Source organism: Mustela putorius, unplaced genomic scaffold (assembly GCF_011764305.1).
Source record: "Mustela putorius furo isolate JIRA1106 unplaced genomic scaffold, ASM1176430v1.1 tig00003834_pilon_pilon_pilon, whole genome shotgun sequence".
Lineage (NCBI taxonomy): Eukaryota > Metazoa > Chordata > Mammalia > Carnivora > Mustelidae > Mustela > Mustela putorius.
In genome coordinates this window covers 26,118,701-26,140,485 of record NW_025421987.1, presented here as the reverse complement: position 1 = coordinate 26,140,485, position 21,785 = coordinate 26,118,701, and the positions used below count along the sequence as shown (strand labels likewise).

The following is a 21,785-nucleotide window of genomic DNA, read 5'->3' as shown; positions in this document are numbered from 1 at the left end:
TGACATCATATGCCCTCTCCCCAAGATAGCAATGAAATGTTCTGGGGCTAACAACATAGCTTGAAAAAAAAAACAAACCCACCAGGGATGCCTGGGTGGCTCAGTGGGTTAAGCCGCTGCCTTCGGCTCAGGTCATGATCTCCAAGTCCTGGGATCGAGTCCCACATCGGGCTCTCTGTTCATCAGGGAGCCTGCTTCCCTCTCTCTCTGCCAGCCTCTCTACCTACCTGTGATCTCTCTCTGTCAAATAAATAAATAATAAAAAAATCTTAAAAAAAAGAAAAACCCACCAAAAATATTCTGCATTTTTATAAAACTTGATAAAAAATGGTATTTCAAACATAGAGACATCAGAAGTACACAGTTATCAAAACTGCACATGCTTCACGTAATGTCTCCAGTACCATCAGCCTTCTGTGTCTGGTCTGTTTTGGCATCTCTGTTTGGTGGGGTTCTTCCCACCCTTGCTAGCATCAGCTTTCCCTCTTTTCCCTTTGGGTACCTTCCCTCCCTTCTTTGAAGGGGCCTTTTTAGGTTTAGGCTCTGGCTTTGGAGGAACAGGTTTAGGAGATAAGTTTGCAGATCTTCTCTGTGGCTCATCTTTCCCGTTGGCTCTATCTCCTTTAGCATCTTCCTTCAGACTTTCTCTTGGGCATGGTGGTGACAGCAGTGGACATAAGCACTGGACACAGGCATGTGGCAGAGTGTGGGCTTTGGTCAGTCCATGCATGGGTCATTCTTACCTCTACTTATTCATACTACTCCACATACATTTTATTATAGTAATTCTTTTATCGTTAGTTATTGTTATTAATCTCTTACTCCTAATTTATAAATTAAACTTTACCATAAGTATGTATGTATAGGAAAACTTATAGTATATGTGGGGTTTGATTCTATTTGAGGTTTCAGGTATCCACTGGGGGTCTTGGAAATTACCCCCACAGATATGGGGGAACTACTGTATGTGCTAGGACCGTGAAAGTTTACAGACCACAGAGAAGGGAGACAAGGTTCTGTAAAAGACAAAGGCTTTTCTTGAGATTTAATAAAGTTCATGAAATTTTACTCATTTCATTGTTTTCAACACTCTCTTATTTTTCTTCTATTTCTGTCAAGAATTATTTTCAAATAAGGGTGATTATTTGGAGTGAAACCTAAGATAGAGCAGATTCTGCTCCTTTAGCTAAATAGGTGTCCTGCATGCCAGGCAACTGACAGAGACCTCTGATTGGTCAGGCTGGTGAGATATCACTGAGATCCCTTCAGTTGTTGAAGGGATAACAACTTGAGACCCATGTTTCTTTGAGTACTTATCAGAACTCATGCTGGGATTCTCAGAATCAGCTAGATGCCACAAATATAATAACTGAAGACCTGTGGCCAGATCATTTAAAGAGCCCTAGAAAACAGAGACTTTCTCCATTAACCTCTTACATTTGGTAGGCTGTTTTCAGTATAAACAGAGGTACCTCAGTCCATGGGAAGACATCTTAAAGTTTTGGAGGCTTTCTTTCCCTTCAGTAGTTTGAATAATTTTTTTTTTTAGATTTTTATTTATTTATTTGATAGGCAGAGATCACAAGTAGGCAGAGAGGCAGGCAGAGAGAGAGAGAGAGGAGGAAACAGGCTCCCTGCTGAGCAGAGAGCCTGATGTGGGGGCTCGATCCCAGGACCCTGGGATCATGACCGGAGCTGAAGGCAGAGGATTTAACCCACTGAGCCATCCAGGTGCCCTGAGTTTGACTAAATTTTTATGTGTTTGTTTTTCAATAACATATCAAAGGAGAGATCAGTTGAATCATTAAACTAATTTAGCATAACTAGAGGTTACTAAAGTGAGCTATATCACCCTTAATCCTGCCTCCAGAATGATTCATCAGTTGTTACAGACTCATGCCTGTTAAAAAGGTGCTTGTTAGTTTTTAGGACTTCATGGCTATTTTTTTGAAAATAAAATCCCATGATTTCCCTCTGGCAAGAAAATTATAGAAATTTGGAATTGTCTTCCATTTTTAAATTCTCAGACTCAAAAAGAGAGGCAACCAGAATTATCTTTCTCTTTGTGTGTTTCTGGTGTGTGTGTGTGTTACATACATCTATACATCCCAAAGCTTTTTATGAGGAAAGAAAAGAATACTGGTTAAATATCTACATAAGAAAATCTCAGGGAAAGATTTTTTTTTTTTTTTTTTTTGGTGGGGGGATGCACATAGATAGTAGACTGTTCTATAAATAAAAAGAATGCTTTAGGTCAGTGACTTTGTTTCTGCCTTCATTTACCTCAAAGGAATGGGGGATTTCCTGAGTGTAAACATATTTTGTGGGGTCTTTGTTGGGGGAAAAAAAAATAGTGGAAAGAATGGATACTTGGAAAATCCATATTTCAAACAGTTGGACAAGGACAGCTGGTTCATTTTTTTCTTTCTGCCAAGCCATTTCCACTTAAAATTTCAAAAAAACCACAGTTTGATATTGGATTTAGAACCGTTTTCAAAGAAACACATTGCCAGGGAACATGCATGGAATTCCCACTGATAATAGAACAAAACACAAAAGGATGGAATCTGACCACCCACGATGGTCTCTCCTTCTGGCATATCAGGTAACCAGCAACAGCATATCTTTGGACATACCAAATGTATTGCTAGACTGTAAGCTACTTGTAGATAGGTGCTGAATTAAGTTATCTTTTATAGAACTATGTAAACAACAGATACTCAATAATTATCTATAAAACAGTATATTTGAGACTATAATTTCAGTGAGACTACTGTGTTAGCAGGGTCTGCTAAGAAACAGATCTGCCAAAAAAAAAAAAAAAAAAATACCAAGGCAGAATTAAACTTGTAGCAAATTTTAGGGGTAAATGCCTGTGAACAAAAAAAGGGGAAGAAGCTGGGAAAGCCTGGGAGAAACTTCAGACTATAATGCATGTCTGCCCTGTAATGAAGTTTGGCCAGAAACATCTTAGACCAAACTGCAAGTTTAAGAAGAGTTTGGTGAGGCCACGGAGAAGTCTTCAAGCCAAAGTTATTTATCAGAGGAATTTGACATCTCCCAGGAGAGGGCCCGATTTTAGTGTCTCTATTGCACTCGGTCATTGATTGGGAGTAGGTGGAAATTGTGACCTCAGAGCAAAGATAGTAGTGAGATTTCAGAATGCAGCCCTGGACTCTTAGTCAATTATGCTCCTGAAGAAGGAGATCTGAGAAGTATATTTTAATGGCTAACACAGCCCATGATTAAAAATTTGTGCATCTCTCCAGTGATAAGTGAAATTTTTTTTCTTGGACAAAATCTATTGGTGGTTATAAAGATTAACTGGGATATATAAAGGGTTTAGCACAGCACATAGCACATAGTGATTGCATGATAAGAGGCAGCTCTTTTGTTATCATTAATGGTATTATCTGCCAAGCTATCATTTACTGAAACTTATTATGTACTAAATACAATGATGGGTACTTAACATGCTATGGGACATACCAGAGAGAATAGTTCTTTTGGTGGTAGACAGAATGAAGTTCAAAACCAGAAGGGCACTTACCAGTTGTCTGACAATACTGGGCAAGTTATTGAAAGTCTCTGAACCTCACTTTCCACATCTCTAAGACTGATATAAAATGCCTGTAATAGAGGATGGTGGAGGGGTTAGAAGAAATAAAGTAGGGGTACCTGGTACATATCAGGAAGGCTATACACAGTTTGTTATTATTGTTTGCAAGCATCACATAACCTAGCAAAATTGTCAGCCATGAGAGGCTGAGCTGTATGAACTATGTCATCAGGGCTCTCCAAGACTGCAGGCTTTCTTTCAGGTTTGGCCAAACGGAAGCCCTTGCAGGAAGCTGTGTGAGGGGGATGATAGCTCAGGGATATACTTCCTTGTCCCCTTCCCTGTGAGACCTGGCTGTGTTCCTCTACCAAAACATCAAAATTGTTCACAAGATAGTGGACTACACAGAACTCTCTTGCTGAATTCTGGTAACTGCTTCCTTTCCTTTCTCTTCTGGTCCACTGGTGGTGAAGCCTCAGCTGTCACTGTCCCCAGGTTATTGCACTCACCTTTGTAACTCCTAAATCCATGCATTAGTGAATCATCTTGCTGAAATACCTCCCTCTGAATTATTCTACTTTGAGTAGGTCTTTACTTTCTTCCTGGGACCACCAATGGATTTTAGTTTCCCTTTCCTCAACCCTACATCCTCTCTCCATGAAATAACATCATTAGATGTTCTTGTAGTTAAAAGTAGTAATTTCTTAAATAGAGAAGATAAAAGACAAAAAAAGTGGTGAAGTGTCCCTATATTTGGAATCTGGCACTAAGATTATTGGTTTGACTTATGAAAAAAACTTACAAGCTCTTTCAAAGAAAATAGTCTTTGTAAACAACCATGCTAAGACTTAGGAAGGGTAGTGTGGACAGGAAACTCTACCCTTGACTGCTGAGCCCCTGGATGATTTTGAGTACACCCCTTAACTTCTTTTTTTTTTTTTTTTTTTTTTTTTTAAAGATTTTATTTATTTATTTGACAGAGAGAAATTACAAGTACACTGAGAGGCAGGCAGAGAGAGAGAGAAGGAAGCAGGCTCCCTGCTGAGCAGAGAGCCCGATGCGGGACTCAATCCCAGGACCCTGAGATCATGACCTGAGCCGAAGGCAGCAGCTTAACCCACTGAGCCACCCAGGCGCCCCCCCCTTAACTTCTTTGACCTTTAAATCAGAATGTAAGCAAATGTGTGACTGACACCATTTTGGCTGGAAGAATACTGGCCAATAAAATGGGATCTTAGGAGGGAGATTTCATTTTTGGGTTCTTGGGAAGGTGCTTTAAAATTCTAGGTCAAAGGACAAATATATCAAGGAGAATGATTTTTGTCTTCTGTGTATGCTTGGAATCTACTTGGTAGGATCTTCTGGCTGACATTGAGGACATTGCCAGGCAAGAAGAGAGTGACTTCTGGTGTCTTTAGGTGGATGGTGGGCTGACAGGACAAATGTACCCAGGAAAGGTTTGCCTGTTTTTTTTTCAGCTGGAATGAAGCCTAACAGCCCTAGAACCAACTAGCTTGATATCAGTGGCCCTAGTTGGAAAGTTTTATTAAAAACAAGGATGGAAAATCAGACACCATCAGTGTGAATGTGGAAGCTCCAGCAAGCAGACAGTTTCAAACAGATTTGCAGAGAATCTTCCAACAACTAATCAGATAAATTCTGTGTTTTGTCAGACCCCAAGGACCAGACAAGGGGCCCATATGATACTTATAGACTGGAGACAGATGACCTGTTCTCACTCTCTGCTTTTTGACATTGAGAACAAGGTAGGAGAGCTCTCTCTCTGGGTGAGAGGTGTTTTCCTAATAGTTAAAGGAAAAGTTTTGGCTCCTGGTCTGGAAGTGGCCACACACCATTCTCATTAATTATGTTTTAAAGAATGTGAGTGAAACTTTTTAATTGAAGAGAAATTGGATTGGCTTTGCTTTTTTCTGCAGGGGGAGAAACTCAGAGTGTTCACCAGCTGAAACAATAGATGCCAGGAATCAGAAGAGAGCAATAATAAAATCTGACTGAAAGCTGTGAATGGGGCAAAGTTTCCCTTGCTTTTTCATATACCCCTGATTGCTTCATCCCTTGCTGTCTTCCACACATAATTTAGGCATCCTCTATGGCTTGACTTTTTGCTGCTATTAATCTCCTTTTTGAAAAAAAGTGACAGACTGCAGAGCACCACATACTTTGTCATCACCTCAGTCTAGTCACTCTCTTTCATCTCAGGTGTCAAGAACAACAAGCACTAGGTCCTTTCTGGAAAAATACAAGACCATGTAGGTGTGTGTGGGTGACCCGCTTTGCTAGGGAGATCATGCTCAGAAGAAGAAATACAGGATTTGGGGCAGATGTTCTTGTTAAATGTTTATGAAATATGCTGTTTGGGCAAGTCTACTTCCTTGAAGGTCATCTGTAAAGTGGGGCTATTATTAAAACTCAAACTTGCATGATTGTTGAAATGGGTAAATTAAATAATATATGCAGATGAACTTTGTGAACTATAATTTACTAGGTAAATATTAATTATAATTAATATGACCCATATAAGAAAAACACTTTCATTCCTTTCCAACAGACCTGTTTCCACATTATCTTTTGAAACCATAATCACTTTAGAGAATTTACCTTTGTGAAATTGATCCACTCATATTTATTAAACATCTGTTTTGTTCAAGGCCTTGTGCTATATGCTCTGGAAGATATAAAAGGTGATTAGCACATGGTTCTTGCTCTCTTGAATCATACGAACTAGTCAGGGATTTAAGACACTCAAAAATAACTAACTTTCTCACCACAACCTGTTTTTTCACTTTATGTGGCCCTAGTGGTGGTGTGGTCATGAAGCACTCTCTCCTCTCCTCCCTCTCCCTATTCATAGCATATTAGTTGGAATTCTTAGATTATAGGCAATAGAAATGAACTCTGGGTGAGGTGAGCAAAAATGAGAATTTGGGTGGGGTATCAAGGCAGTTAAAGTCAGGAAGTATTTTGGTAGGTTCCCTAAAAGCAGAACCTGACATGGGGATTGAAGTTCCCATGGTTTATTGAGGGATTGCTCTTCAGGAAAACTTGTAAGAAACTGAAGAAAGTAGTCTAGGTAAGAACAAAGAGCTACATAAGGATGTGGTCTTAGGTAAAGTCTGTGTTTAGTTAGGAAGTGTGTATTTTAGACTGGACTTTCATTCCTCCCTATCGGTCAATCATTGGTTGCCTTGGAGTGGGGGATACTGAACCCTCCCAGGCATTTCTGAATGAGATATCCCAGTCAGTCAAGGGCAATATTCTGGAGAAAGTTGCAGGTATAAAGCTGTTAAGAGTCTGTGTAGTAAATACACCAGCTGGTAAAAGAGATATAGATGGGGTACCACAGCATCTACTATAGGAGGGCAAGAAGGTAAGAGTCAGGAAAGGTCATGACCCAGAGTGCTCCAAGAGATATAGTGGGTCTCAGTATAAAAATGAGTTATTATGGTATTAGAATAAATGAGCACCAACCACTTTCCCATTACTGAAATACTCTGCTTAAATTCAAAGTCCAGAAAATGCGGCTCTGAGTGGACTTCAGAATAGAAAATTTCCCTTTTTCTGTGGGTCACTAATCTGGGAACATAGAAAATAGGAACTGAAGCAAATCCATCTACAGTAGGAGAAAATGAAGCCCTTCCCCCATACCCACCAGGGGACAAAGCTGAGAGATAGATTCAGAGTTCTAAATCTTCAGGCATGGTTTTGCCCTGGATGAAGGCAGCATTATTTCCTAATTTCCCAGGTAGTCAATAAGCTCCCTTTTGGCTTAAACTATAATTTATATCACTTGGAATCAAATGATTTGTGGTAGGCAGAACATTTTGGTTCTCTGATGTTACTCCTATGAATATTATGTTACATAGAAAAAGGGACTTTACAAATATAATTAAGGTCACTGATCAGCTAGACTTAAAATAAGGAGATTATCCTGAATTATTTGGGGCAGGACTAATATAATCACATAAACCCTAAAAAGCAGACATTTTTCTCTGCCTCCTAGCAGAGGAGTAAGTCAGAGATTTCAGGTGCTATTGTTGGATTGAAGACGAAAGGGCCACATGTCAAGGAAATGAGAATCTTAGTCCTACATCAGCAGGGAAATTACCTCAAAGTGGAATCTCCCCTAGAACTTCTAGATTAAATCCCAGCCCACCTAACTCCTTGATTTCTGCCTCACGATCTCTTAGTAGAGATACCTGGGGAGATATGCTGAACTTCTGACCCACAGAATTGTGAGATAGTGACTATTGTTTTAAGTTGCTGAATTTGTGGTTATTTGTTACAGTGGCTATAGAAAACTAATACATAGGCCAAATGAGTGGTACTTTTTAATATAATAACATTTATGGTGCCTCTGCCTTGTGACTACATGTCTTAGAGTCACATGGATACAAACACTAAATACTAAAAGTAAGAAATTGTACAAGGCTCCTTTTAAGAGGCTTTATGGCCTCTTGATAAAGAATGTTTTCTCCAGTGGTAAGGATCATGTCTTATTTGTCTGTCTTGTGAAGACTTCTTGGCACACTTTAGGTATCAGCTCCTATTTGTTCTTCTCAACTGAATGGTTTTACAATACTGTTGGTTCAACAGCAAGCAGTGTTAGAGAGTGAAAAGCTAAGGACTTTATGTACATTGGAAAGCATTCTTTAAAGAATGTTTTCTGGTTCCTTGTTTAACTTTCAATTTATATTATATGTAAAGATGAATTGCCCCCCACTTAAAATACAGAATTCCTACTTTGGTTCTGGAACTAGGATAAACTATGAGTCCTTATGGCTCATGATTCAAATGCCCCACCCATTAGCTTATGATTCAGGTTTAAGAGTAGGAGCAGGTTTAGAAATCAGCAAACTCTGCAATCATATCTGCTTCTCAAAAATTTAATATAATTATGCATAACTAGTGCTTTTCCCTTAGTGTGACTCATACTGGTGTTCAATCTAGTTACCAATATTTGTCCTCCTATAACTGTTGCAGATTGTACATGGTGGTCCTGGTCCTGCTGTTGCATTTTGGTTCTCTAGAATAAAGTTCACACATATGACAGGCAAGTGTCTGAAGTCTGCCTCCTCACTCTTTTGATCTCTTCTAGTTCCATTTATCAGTTCCTCTCCTGAGGCTGGTTTTGGGAACTTGCAAACAAGTGGTTCTGTACACTTCACACTAACTCCAAACTGTCTCCTGACTGGCTTACTTCTTCTCCTTTTACTGGCCATCTCTCCATTGAGAATGGGGATGCACCTTACATGACCCCAAGCTTCTCTTTCCTTTTGGTTCCTGTACTTGTGAAGAAATATCCAAGTGTTCATAACTTTTCATATCCTTCCATAGGATAACTAATGACTGTTTCATAATTCAGAGCTGTAAGAGTTTAGGGTTTCAATAACATTTTGATCCATATAACAAATATGGTAAAACCAACCAAACAAATAAAAGAACTATTCTATCATGATTGATTCTGTTTTTACAGATGTGCCACTCTTGAAGTACTGCTGTCCTTGGAATTATAGCTTCGCATCTGAAAAGGGGCAACAGTATTAAGTAACAGTTTGGGTCTCTCTTTGACATATTCCCTTGAGAAGTGTTAAATGTTACCATTATCCTGACACTTCAAAAGCTAGTCATATGGTTGATATTTTACCAATGAGATAAATGTGGAAAATGTCACTTTTCCTTTAATTAGTTCTGTCAGCAGAAACTTGGCAAGAGATAATAGTAAGGAGATATTGGCATTTAGGCATGTTCATATTTACTTTTGTGATTTAAGATTATGATGACTTTCATGTATCCTTACAGTGACCCTGTTTGGTTTAGAAGTTCTGAAATTACAGCATCAAACCTCTTTTCCATTCCTCTAGACAGAGACAGCAACATTCACCAAATACTGGAGTTTTGATCAGATACAGCCACACATTCATAAAACACATTCCTTTTTATATTAACCAACTAATATTTATGACTTGAAAAATAGGTTTCTTGTTTTCTTTTTTTTTGAAAAATTTTGCTGTATAATTCGGTCTACATTTTGTATTTTGTTTTTTTTTTTTCAGCTCTTCACTGTGTTTTCATGATCAAAGGTATTGTTTTCAAACCTAAGTAAAGGAGCTGGGTTTTTTTTTCCTGTCTTATTAGAGAACCGTGGGACACATGTAGAACTATGGTTTTTTACTTTTCTGGTTCAAATTACTAGAATTCGGAACTTAGCCTTGGCATTCTATTAATAGGAAAACCAATGAAGAATTAGTTCCTTACTGATTTAAAAACATCTATTATTATTATTTTTTTTTAATGAATGATTTTTCCACAAAGGAAAGAAAGTAACAGACATGCTAATTAGGCTAGGAGAATCAAGTTTAACAATAATACAGGTAATTTTATTGAACTCCTTGTCTGTACCTGAAAATTTACAGAAACAATTTTGCCTTTTGTTTCTATTAATATGGTAGGCCAGGTACTCAGGGAAATCCTCCCACTGAAAACTACTAAAAATGCTATATAATGGTGTTTAAAAGCATCACTGAGCAGGTGATAAAGTTAGGACTTGTCAGGCTAAAATTAAGGCAGGTGAAAAAAGAAATCCAGAGAGCTAGCTTTCTCTAAATTTTAGTTTTGTCTCGAGGATATTTATTGAACCTAGTAACCTTCAGCTTCAGCTTCCTTTTAGAGTTATGAGACAGAAAACAAAATGCAGATGTGAAGTCCATCAGAGGACTAGGACTTTCTTTCCAAAAGCTGGGACAGGAGCACTTTGCCTCCCTTCCATGTAAAGGGAACTGGAAAATGCTAGCCCCTACTTAAAAACAAATGCACAGAGCATATGAAAAATATTAAGAGACACAAAGGAGAGAGTGAGATATCTGCCACAAGATTAATTTGAGTTTCATAATGAGCCAATAAAAAGAATGGGAGAATCAGAATTATTGAAAGACATACATCCTCAGATACATAAAGTCAATGAATCCAAAGCAGGTATTAAAGAAGAATATTCACCAAAACACATTAGCTTGAAACCAGAGAACACAAAAGAGAAAATATCTGTAAGGCAGTCAGGAGGAACAAATGGGTCACTAAAAAGGGATGATTGACAGCTTATTTCTTACAGCAGTTATGGAAGCCAGAAGCCAGTGAAATGGTATCTTCAGTTTGCCAAGAAGAAATAATTGCCAATGAGGAATTATTTTTTAGTATGCACATATTTAATTTTCTATAAATAGTAGTATACATCATGCATTTTAAAGTCATTTTTAAATTAAACATTAATTTTCATGTGGTTGTAGTTTCCAAATCTCACAACAATAGTTGTGAGAAATACTACAGAGAGATCCCTTATATGTTTTACATTGTTTATCCCAGTGATAACATATTAAAATCTGTACAACCATATAGAGTAGCAACAACCATGATGTTGACATTGAAGTCAAGGTAAAGAATGTTTCCATCTCTGCAAAGATACCTCCTATTGCCCTTTTATAGTTATACCTACTTCCTCCCACATTCCAGTTCCTACTTAACCCCTAGCAACCAATAATATGTTTTTCATTTCTATAATTTTGTTATTTTAAGAATACCATATAAATGGAATAGCACAGTATTTAAGCTTTTGAGGTTAGACTTTTCATTCAAAATAATTCTCGAGAGATTTACTCAGGTTCTCAGTAGTATATAACAATAATCACCATAATAATAAAAATAAATTCTTTTAAAAACTATTATTTTAAATATTTTATTTATTTATTTGATAGAAAGAGCACAAGCAGTGGGAATAGCAGGCAGAGGAAGAGGGAGAAGCAGGCTCCCTGCTTGAGCAGAAATCCTGCCATGGGGATCAATCCCAGGACCCTGAGATCTTGACCTGAGCTGAAGACAGAAGCTGAACCGACAGAGCCACCCATGCACCCCCAGAATATGCATTTTAATAAGTTCCCAGAATGATCTTAATATACAGAAATTACCTCTAGAAACTGGCCATATCTGTGTGACTCTCCTGAAGCCTTAAGTTCCCTTTGACTATATCTGACTAAGCTACCCAGGCACCCCTAGAAATTCTTAACTCAGTAAGAGTATCCTATAAAAACAAAGGCAGACTAACATTTGCAGGCAAACCTGTATCAAGATTACTTCCAAAAGATTATCTAAAGTAATTTCTAAAGGATATATTTCAGGAATGATGAAAATGATTCTAGATGGAAAATCAGATTCAGTAAGAGAAAAGTGAACAAAGATAATGGTAAACTTAAAGAAGAGGATGAGAAGTAGGTTAAAACTAAAATACTGAAATAGCAAAAGTAATATATTGGAAAATGATAGAACTTGAGTTGGAAGGGAAGTGACTGAAGTTAAAATTGTGTCATATGAGGAGTAAAGACATTGATTTTGATGTCATATTTGCTGTAATTTCTAGGAAGACCACTAAAAAAAATAGAAACACTACACAAGCTACCAAAGGAAAATAAAAGTGAGAAAAAAAATAATCAATTTTTTAAAAGGTAATAAATGAGAAGGAAAGGAATGGGGAAAAAACAGAATATATAGAAAATACCTATCAAAATAGTAGGTATTAAGTAAAAATGTCAATTTATATGAAATAAATTATTTAGCTAAAATATGAAGATTGTTAGACTGGTTGATAAAAGGAAGATGGAAAAATGAATCAGACAAAGTCCAGCCAAAAGAAAGATGCTGTAGCTATTTTTATATCACAAAAATGTGTTTTAAAGTATAAAACATAATTAATCTCTTCCCCTAGTAATAGACATTTAATTCACTGGGAAAATATAATAATTTAAAATTTGTATGTACCTGATGGCATATCGCAAAATGAATAAAACAAAAATTGACAGAACTAATAAAGAAATAAATAAGTTCACAGTTGTAGAAGGTTTTAATATACCTGTCAGAAACTGATGGTACAGATAGGAAATCAGTAAGCAAAGTAAAGAATATGATTAAAAATCATGTCTTGATGGCCATCTACAAAAGCATGCCCACGCAATGCATAATATACGTTCAGTACAAGAACACAAAGGACATTTGTAAAAATTGATCATATAATTTTAATAATTATATGATTAATAATTTTCAAAGTTCTGTATCGTTCTTTGAACACACTGTAGTTAAGCTGGAAATCAATAACCAAAAGATAACCAGTGAGATTCCATATGGAGAGAAATTAAGAAATACATTTAAGTGGGGCACCTTGGTGGCTCAGTTAGTTAAGCATCTAATTCTTGATTTTGGCTCAGGTTGTGATCTCAGAGTTGTGGGATCAAGCTCTGTGTGTGGGGCTCAGAGCTGCATGTGGAGCCTGCTTAAAATTATCTTCCTCTCCCTCTGTCCTTCCTCCCCACCCTCTCATACTCTTTTAAAAAAAAAAAAGGAAACTATTGTTGCAGAGCGACTCCCTCTTGTTTAAAAAAAAATACATTTAAGTAAATCAAGCACAAGTCAAAGAAAATATCATAATGAGGTTAGAAAACATTTAGGATGGAGTGATAGTGAAAGTGTTGCTCTCAAGAACTTATGAGATGCTGATAAAGCAGCAGTTAGAAATTTTAACTCTTGATGATTATATTAAAACAAAAACACAGATTAAAACCCAATGAGTGGTATATTAAGAGGATAGGAAAAGAAGAACAGAATATATGCAAATAATTTGGAAGAAAGGAAATAATGAAGATCTGGGCCAAAATTAATGTAATGGAAAAGAAGCATTTAATAAAAAGGATGAACAAAAACTTCGTTGTTTGGAAAGTCTAATAAAATTGACAAATTTTTGTCAAGATTGATCAGGAAAAAAGAACTGTTCCAACTAAACAATACGAAGATCGTAATTGTAACTGCCAGCATTAAGGAGATAATAAAAGGATAGTATGAACAACTTTATGCCAGTTAATTTGAAAATTTGTATGAAATGGATAAATTCCTAGGAAAATTTAACGTAATGAAACTGAGTCAAGAAGAAATAGAGCACATGAAAAGTCATCTAACCACTAATGAAATTGACAAGTAGTCGAGGATCTTCCCATAGAGAAAACTCAGGCCTTAGGTGGTCTTACCATGGAGCCCAACCAAACATTCAGAGAAAAAATACTTTCAATTTTACAGGAACTGTTCCAAAATAGGGTAAAGAGGGAACATTTCCCAACTCATTTTATGGTGCTCATGTAACCTTGAACCCCCAAACCTGATAGGGGCAATGGAAGAAAGAAAAATTGCTGGTGAATCTCATTCAGGAATATAGATACAGTAATTAGGAAAGCTGATTCAATTATGTCTAAAAAAAATACAGTATAGATATTTAGTTGTGCTCATCCTAGAATGCAGGGTATTTTTTAAAAAAGAGAAAAATCAGTGTTATTCTCCACATTAACAGATAAGAAATTAATCATGTATCAATGCTTACTGAAAAATAATTGCTTAGAACTCAAAAACCATTCACCCCAAAAACCCCACAAAAACCTCTTAGCACATTAGAAATGAAAAGGAGTTTGTCATCCTTGGATTAAATTGAATTTTTTAAAAGTGTGCAGCACATAACAAATTTAATGAAACACTGAGAGTGTCTGCGTGGCTCAGTTGGTTAAGTGACTGCCTTTGGCTCAGGTCATGGTCCTGGAGGGATCCAGGGACTAAGTCCCGCATCGGACTCCCAGCTCCATGGGGAGTCTGCTTCTCCCTCTGACCTTCTCCCCTCTCACACTTTCTCTTTCTCAAATAAATAAAATCTTAAAATGAAATACTGTAAGTTTTCCCTTCCATATTAGGCACAAGACAAGTGTGCCTATTTTTGTGTCTATTCAATGTTGTACTGAAGGCTCTAGCTAGCACAGAAAGTAGAACTGAGGAGAAGTGAGTTGGGGGAAATCAGAGGGGAAGACAAAACACGAGAGACTGTGGATTTTGAGAAACAAACTGAGGGTTTTGGAGGGGAGGGTGGGTAGGGATTGGGTGGGCCTGGTGGTGGGTATTAAGGAGGGCACGTATTGCATGGAGCACTGGATGTGATGCATTAACAATGAATTTTGGGGGCGCCTGGGTGGCTCAGTGGGTTAAGCCGCTGCCTCAGGTCATGACCTCAGGGTCCTGGGATTGAGTCCCACATCGGGCTCTCTGCTCAGCAGGGAGCCTGCTTCCTCCTCTCTCTCTCTCTCTCTCTCTGCCTGCATCTCTGCCTACTTGTGATCTCTCTCTGTCAAATAAATAAATAAAATCTTTAAAAAAAAACAATGAATTTTGGAAGACTGAAAAAAATTAATAAAGGAAGTAAAACTGAAAAAAAGACATTAATATTGCAAAGTACTAAGCAAAAGTGTCATTAACAGATATTGATTCTTTGTATAGAGAATCGAAAACTACAGATAAAAACTAAAATGAATAATTCTTAGCAAGTTTGCTGTATATAAATTTAATTGCATTAATGAAAAGAAAAAGATTCCTTTTATAGTAGCGTAAAAACATAACCTATTTAGGACTAAGTCTAATAAAAGATATAAAAGGTCTTTTTGGAGTAAACTATACATTATCTCTAGTTTTTATAGCAGCTCTGCAAGGGTACTAATATCCATCAAAGAGGTAAAGCAACTTACATAGATATCACATACATGGGAAGTGGAGGTAGAGGGATATGAACTTAGGTTTTCCACCTCGAAGATCTGTGCTTTTCCACATACTGTGGCCCTGATTTTGGTGTGGTCAGCCCTATATGACTCCTGGACCTTGGCTACCCATCCCGCTTCCTGGCTAGAGAACAATGACAACTTGAGGCATCTCCAGGTTCTTAAAATACCAGCTGTCATATTCATCCCTCTGTCTCAGGCACCCTTGGGGGCAAGATCTGGATATCAGCATCTCTTCCAAGAGCAGTGCCCCAGCAGTCTTAGCTTGGGGTCGACCTTAGTGGAAGAGAGTCTGCCCCAGAAGAACTGGGTGACATAATGCAGAAATGTGTGTGTGTGGCGGGGGGGGGGGGTTGAAATGGAGCAAATTTTGACCAAGTAGAGAATACACATGGAAGTAAGCTAGCCATTAATAGCTTGCCTTCCTCCTTCATGCTCCACAGATCGGTCCATGCAGACTTGGTGGAGATGTCTGTCCTCTGTGACAAGACAACCAGCTGTGCTGTCCTATGAAGCTGCAGCCAGTTCAGTAAGGCACCATTTTATATGTTTCCCCCGACTCTCTTCCTTTTCCCCTCTCTCTTGCCTTCCTGAGATAAAACTTCCAAAGCACTAAAGCTTTGCCATGGCGGGGGGGGGGGGTTGAAATGGAGCAAATTTTGACCAAGTAGAGAATACACATGGAAGTAAGCTAGCCATTAATAGCTTGCCTTCCTCCTTCATGCTCCACAGATCGGTCCATGCAGACTTGGTGGAGATGTCTGTCCTCTGTGACAAGACAACCAGCTGTGCTGTCCTATGAAGCTGCAGCCAGTTCAGTAAGGCACCATTTTATATGTTTCCCCCGACTCTCTTCCTTTTCCCCTCTCTCTTGCCTTCCTGAGATAAAACTTCCAAAGCACTAAAGCTTTGCCATGGGGTCAGATTTCCAGAAAACCTGGGCTTTCACATCCATGAAAGCACAACTTCTCCAAAACTCAAAAAAATGTCCCAATCTATTAGGGGGCTATGAAATAATTTTCAGTACATTGCTATCAGCATTTGAAAACATAATGAAATAGAGAAGCAAAATTATGAGTGTGCATCATATAGTGAGTTTAAGAACCATTTCCTAAAACCATTATTTCAGTTATGTGTGTGTGAGAATGTGAGTACGTATGTATTGACTTGTGATGTTAAATGTGTGTTTACAGTGTGTCATAGTCAAAGAGTGGAAGCTACTGCTCTAGGCCAGTGGGTGCATAGACTGATGAGTTCGTTACCACTGTGACTTCTGCTTGCACTGTCACAAATGCCCTGTGGAATTTTTTGGTGGCCTAACTTTTTACTTTAACAAATATTAAAATGTCAAAATAACCTGCATATAATTTAGCTGTATAGGGTCAGCTTATATTTGTTAGCTGCCATGATAGAGAAAATATTTTTAAATATTTATTTAAGGCTAGGTGGCATGCTGTGTTTAGGAAAATAAAGGGGATTATCTAAAGAATGAAATTTAATGATCTCTAGATGTGTTTATGGCTTTACAGGCAGATCCGTTTTTTCTAGTAACAATCATTGATAATCTGGGCAACCAACACAATGTGCATCATATTTTTCCTTAATGATGATTATGTCCTTGAAATATATGCCCACTCTTCTAGGTGCAATGACCTATTCGATCTCTTTGGAACATTCTGATTTGGAGAATGCTGGGAGGAAAATACAAGTCTCAAAGCTGTGCATGCACTTGCTGACTTTAAAAACAAACACCCCAAGCAGGTTTAGTTTGCAGTGTGTGTACTGATTTAACCTGAAGATATTAACTGAGAACAGCTGCAGAGTTGCACTTGGTTAAATATTCTGAGATAAAATATTCTGGCAAGACACATAAAAGAGAAAAACAAGTACAAAAGTTTGTGAAGACACAGAACAATCTTTAAGGTATGGTCCAAAAATCAAAGTAATGTCAAGTGTTGTCTTAATTCCTCTATGATTATACAAAATCATACTAGAGAAGGCCAATTTGCATGGATTCACACACTGTTCAGAATTCAAGGACATGATATTAGGTTGCCAAAGCCTTATTGAATTGCTTTTAATTTTATAATAATTTCATTGTATCCAAATGATAGACCTAGATTTCTTACTTGGTAGTCATAACACAGTAATTTCTACAATTACTGCCAAGCCTACTGAGAATTTAATGCATTTGGACGTCCCTGAAGATTAATTTCAAAGTTCATTCTGTCCACACCCAGATGGTCAGATTGTTAAAGCCTGGCAAAGACATAGTGGTTGTTTATTTTCCATGTAAATATTGTACAATAACTAGTGTGTACCACTCTGAGTCCAGATAATAAAGGATTTGTAAGGTATTTGGAATATTTTTACTTATTCACATATTAGTTGTATGCTAAGTGAATTTAAAGAATAATGTTTAAGGGGAATGATGAGCACCATTTCATTCTTGAAGAGCTGTTTTGGAAGGTATGCCTTGGCCAGAGGAAATTTAACTCCATATTCATTCTTCTTATTCTAGAGTCAGTAGTAATAGAGGCCAGGTATCACATGAAGGGAATTCATTTTGCAGGGGCACCTCTGACTTGGGAAAGCAGGTCTGCTGGTAATCTTTACATCTGTGCAGAAGTCCCATTATGGTCCCTTGTCTTTCAGTATGCTTGTTGATCACCTTTGTGGCTGATAAACTTCCTTGTACTCATCTTCTTTGCTATGTTCAGTTTCTACCATTAAAGGTCTACAGTTTGCCTCCCTGTCCCCTTACTTTGGGATTGGTCATAAGCCTTGTTTTGGGCAATAGCATTGGGTGCTAAGTTCAGTGTGCCAGTTGCTTTTTTGTGCTTCTGCTGTATTTATGAGAACATTCCCAGACTAATGCTAGTCCCAGGAGAATGTTGAGAGACATGCGGAACAGAGCTGTCCAGCCAAGTCCAATCTGAATTAGCTAACTTCCAGTCAACTTGCATTGCATGAGCTAAGTAAGTGCTTATTGTTCTCTGTCAGTGATGTTTTGTGGGTTTGTTATGCAGATTTATTGCAGTATTAACTGACTGACAGGCCCTCCAAATCCACTTATGCTTTTCAAGACATTTCCTGGCCCTGTCAGATTTTTGGAAACTTACCTTGTTTTGTCAATGAAATGAAAGATATAATTGGAGCTCTGGTTTTAGTCTTGAGCTCTAAATCCATGTGTCTCCTCTTTCTGGGGTTCACAGGGACTTCAAACAGAGGTCAAGTCTGGCAGAGTATCTATACTTATAATTCTAAAATAAATGTGTTCAGCTTGTCTGGCCAAGACTTCATCTATAGTCAAGTCAGTTTCCATGGATGTACCTTCACTAGTTCCGGCCTTCCCTTACCCTGTCTGAGATTACAGAAGGTTTCATGTTAGAATCAGCTGAATTGTAAAAACATTCAAAGACATTACCTCAAGTAATTTTGACATATGAAGAAGTTATCATTGTGTATATGGAAAATATTGACACAATTAGTATAATTCCTGTAGGAGAAACTTTTTCCCCTAGGTGGTATTTCTGGAATTATCTAGGAGTAGATCCTAAAAATCTAGGATCACAATCACCATGCTGTACAGTACCTACTTTGTAATAAGTTCATGATATCTCACAGAAGAAACTCACTTGTGAGTGTGCCACATCTTGGCCAAATACGAATATGCTGCTTCAGTAAAAGTACATGGTAAGGGAGGCCCTTCTCCATCTATTGAGATCTCTGGAGCATACAGTAACCTATAGTTGGACATATACTGTCCCTGAAAAATGCCTTGATCCACCAGCAGTAGTAAATACTTCTAAATCGAGATTTACCTTGGCCAGGAGAATCTAGATCTAGAGGTTCCTTGGAATTCCTGAGATTGATAAAATGTGTCTCCCTCCTCAACCTATATATGGCCAAACAAGGCTCATTCTTTTTTTCTTTTTACTTTTCTTTTAAGTAGGCTCCATGCCAGTGTGGAGCCCTGTGTGGGGCTGGAACTCAAAACCCTGAGATCAAGACTAAGCTAGATCAAGGGTTGAATATTTAACTGGTAGCATTACCCAGGTGCCCCTAAACAGGGCTTATTCTTATAGCTGGACTCATACTACTGAGTCCTTGATCCGTGACTATAAACTCAGTGTCCTTTAGCTGATGTATCTAGCTTCTTCTCATTTTCTGAATTCCTTCAAACATGTTACAGTAACTGAATCCTGTATTATTTGAGAGCAAATGTCAGTCTGCCCACTTGGCACTGTCTGCCATGGTCTCAGCTGAACACATTGAATCTGGGAAAGCCATTTGGTGTAGAAACTGTTTTTAGCCAATGAAGTCCATACTGGGTGTGCTCCTGCTTAGTTTCATTTATATATGATATTATGATATGTATTATATGTATGTCATATCATATAACATATATATATCATATATATATGTATATATCTATATATTAGACCTAAGCATGAGATTCTAAAAAGAATCTTCAAGTGCTTTATTATTCTGATAGAAAAAGATAAATAAATACTTGAAATCCCCTTAAGACAGGACACAAAGCTATCCATGAGCTAGGGCAGGTAGGTTGAAGAATCTAGTGATTACTCAGCAACAACTCAGTACTCTGTGTTATACTTGGAGAAACTAATGTTCCCAAACTAGAGTATTTTCTAGTAGCAATGAAGTCTTAAGTGGCTCCCTAAGCTTCCCCAGGGAACACCGACTCTCCAAGATGTAACATCCCTTGCATCTGAACCACATTCCAACTCAGTCACTTGTAGTTGCATCATATAAGTCTGAGATGATGGGAATGCCAGAGACTATCTAAAATATCCCCCCAAACATAGGGTATGTCCCAATGCATGCTCAGATAACTCTAGAATTGCCAGTTTAAGCTTTTAAGTTATGTCCAGACAGTACTGGAACTGTAACTCCTGTCCTCTTAAAAGTTTATATAAGCATCAGAAGAACTTGTTGAGACCCTAGAAACAGTGAGGTAGGTATTCCAGGAGCTCAGCCTAGCAAATTCAACTCATACAGGATAGACTCTGAAACACTGATGCAGAAATTATTATTTCCCCACCCCTTCCATAATTGTGAGTGTACCCAAGCAACCATATGAGATTTATTAGATTAACAAATAGGAGTAGAGAAGCTTTGATTTGTAAATGCTAACTTAAGACTGGATCAAGCATTTCCTGTAACTGCCTGCTGACTCTACTGATCTATCACTAGACCTTGAGAGCTCTGAAAATATTATAGCAGATAAACTTAACAGTTCAGACAGACTCTAATATTAAAAGCCACAGTGAGGGTGGGAGATTGGAGAACCTCCTAGCTACCAACTACAGCCCTGCAGTAAAACCACAACTGGGAACCAGGCTGGGAAGCCCCAGGGAAAGGAGCTGTCCCTGATTTTGGTGCTGACTGCCCACAGCTTGTTTGCCTTACAGGGAACAGAAGTGTGTGTTAATCAGCTGGTAGTCTTGGTGAGTCTTATCTAGAGACATCTGAGGAGAGAAGAGGAGAATAGGGGAGAAGAAAGGAATGGAGAGGAATAGCATAGGTGTAAATATGAACTGGGTAAAGATGTTCAGTTTAGCAGCTGTTTTTTTCTAGTCCCTTTGCAGCTAATCAAGAGAGAATTCCAGTGTCAGCTTGACTATGCGAGGAAAATCAGGGACAACCTGGTCCTGGAATTGTTTTGCCATGTATCTAACAACCACTGAAGGAAACAACTTTCTGAGAAGTCAGAACCATAATCAAAGGAAATTTAGTTACAACTTTGCAGTTACAAGCTACTGTCCAATTTAAGAAGAGAGGGTGGAAATTCTACAAAAGGATATAGGCATTCAGCAGTTTATAAAAAAGGTCAAACCAGCATAATCATTTGTGTCTCATCTGGAACTACTAGTCATGTTGCTGTTAAGCAAACTCAGCCAAGCATATCCAGGCTAATATCCTACATCTGTAACCATAAAGTGCTAAACAGAGGAAAGAAAGTATAAAATATGCTGCTGATGGGAAATGTCTCAATAAATCTTGCTATTTTATGGATGGTGTCCGTCCTTACTTTGATTCTCTTTCTTTGAGGTCTGTAGCTATCTGATGTGTACCAAGTCATTTCCTCCACCAATCAGACTTAAGGTGCAGGGCAATAAAGAGAAGATTTCTTCCCTCACATCCTACAGTTGAAACATTGTCTGCATGTGTATTCATGGCTTTGAAGTTTTATTCTATGAGAGCTGGACACTGGATAGTATTGATTCCCCTCCTCCAAAAGATTCTGCCAGTCTTTCCTGGACTTTGACCTATTGTCTGATGTCCATTTTTGTATGGACATATCACCCATAACAGCACATAATGCCTATTTGGGTGCTAAAGTTGACTTCTGCCTGTTATCACTGTTTTCTACCAACTGACTGACTCTAATCACAGTTTTAACTCCTATTTCAACAGATCTTTCAGAACAAAGAGCTATGAGGAACAGTTTAGTATAGAGGTTAAGACAGACTCCAGAACCATTCTGTATCTGGGTTTAGATTTTGTCTCTAACTCTGACTAGCTCTGTGTCCTTCAGTAATTTACTCACACTCTCTGTA

The 21,785-nt window shown here is 38.0% G+C and overlaps 1 pseudogene; it reads right to left on the bottom strand.

Moving 5' to 3' along the window:
• Positions 1-384: 384 nt before the first annotated feature.
• On the bottom strand, positions 385-656 carry LOC101683925 (annotated as a pseudogene).
• Between the last annotated feature and the right edge of the window lie 21,129 nt (positions 657-21,785).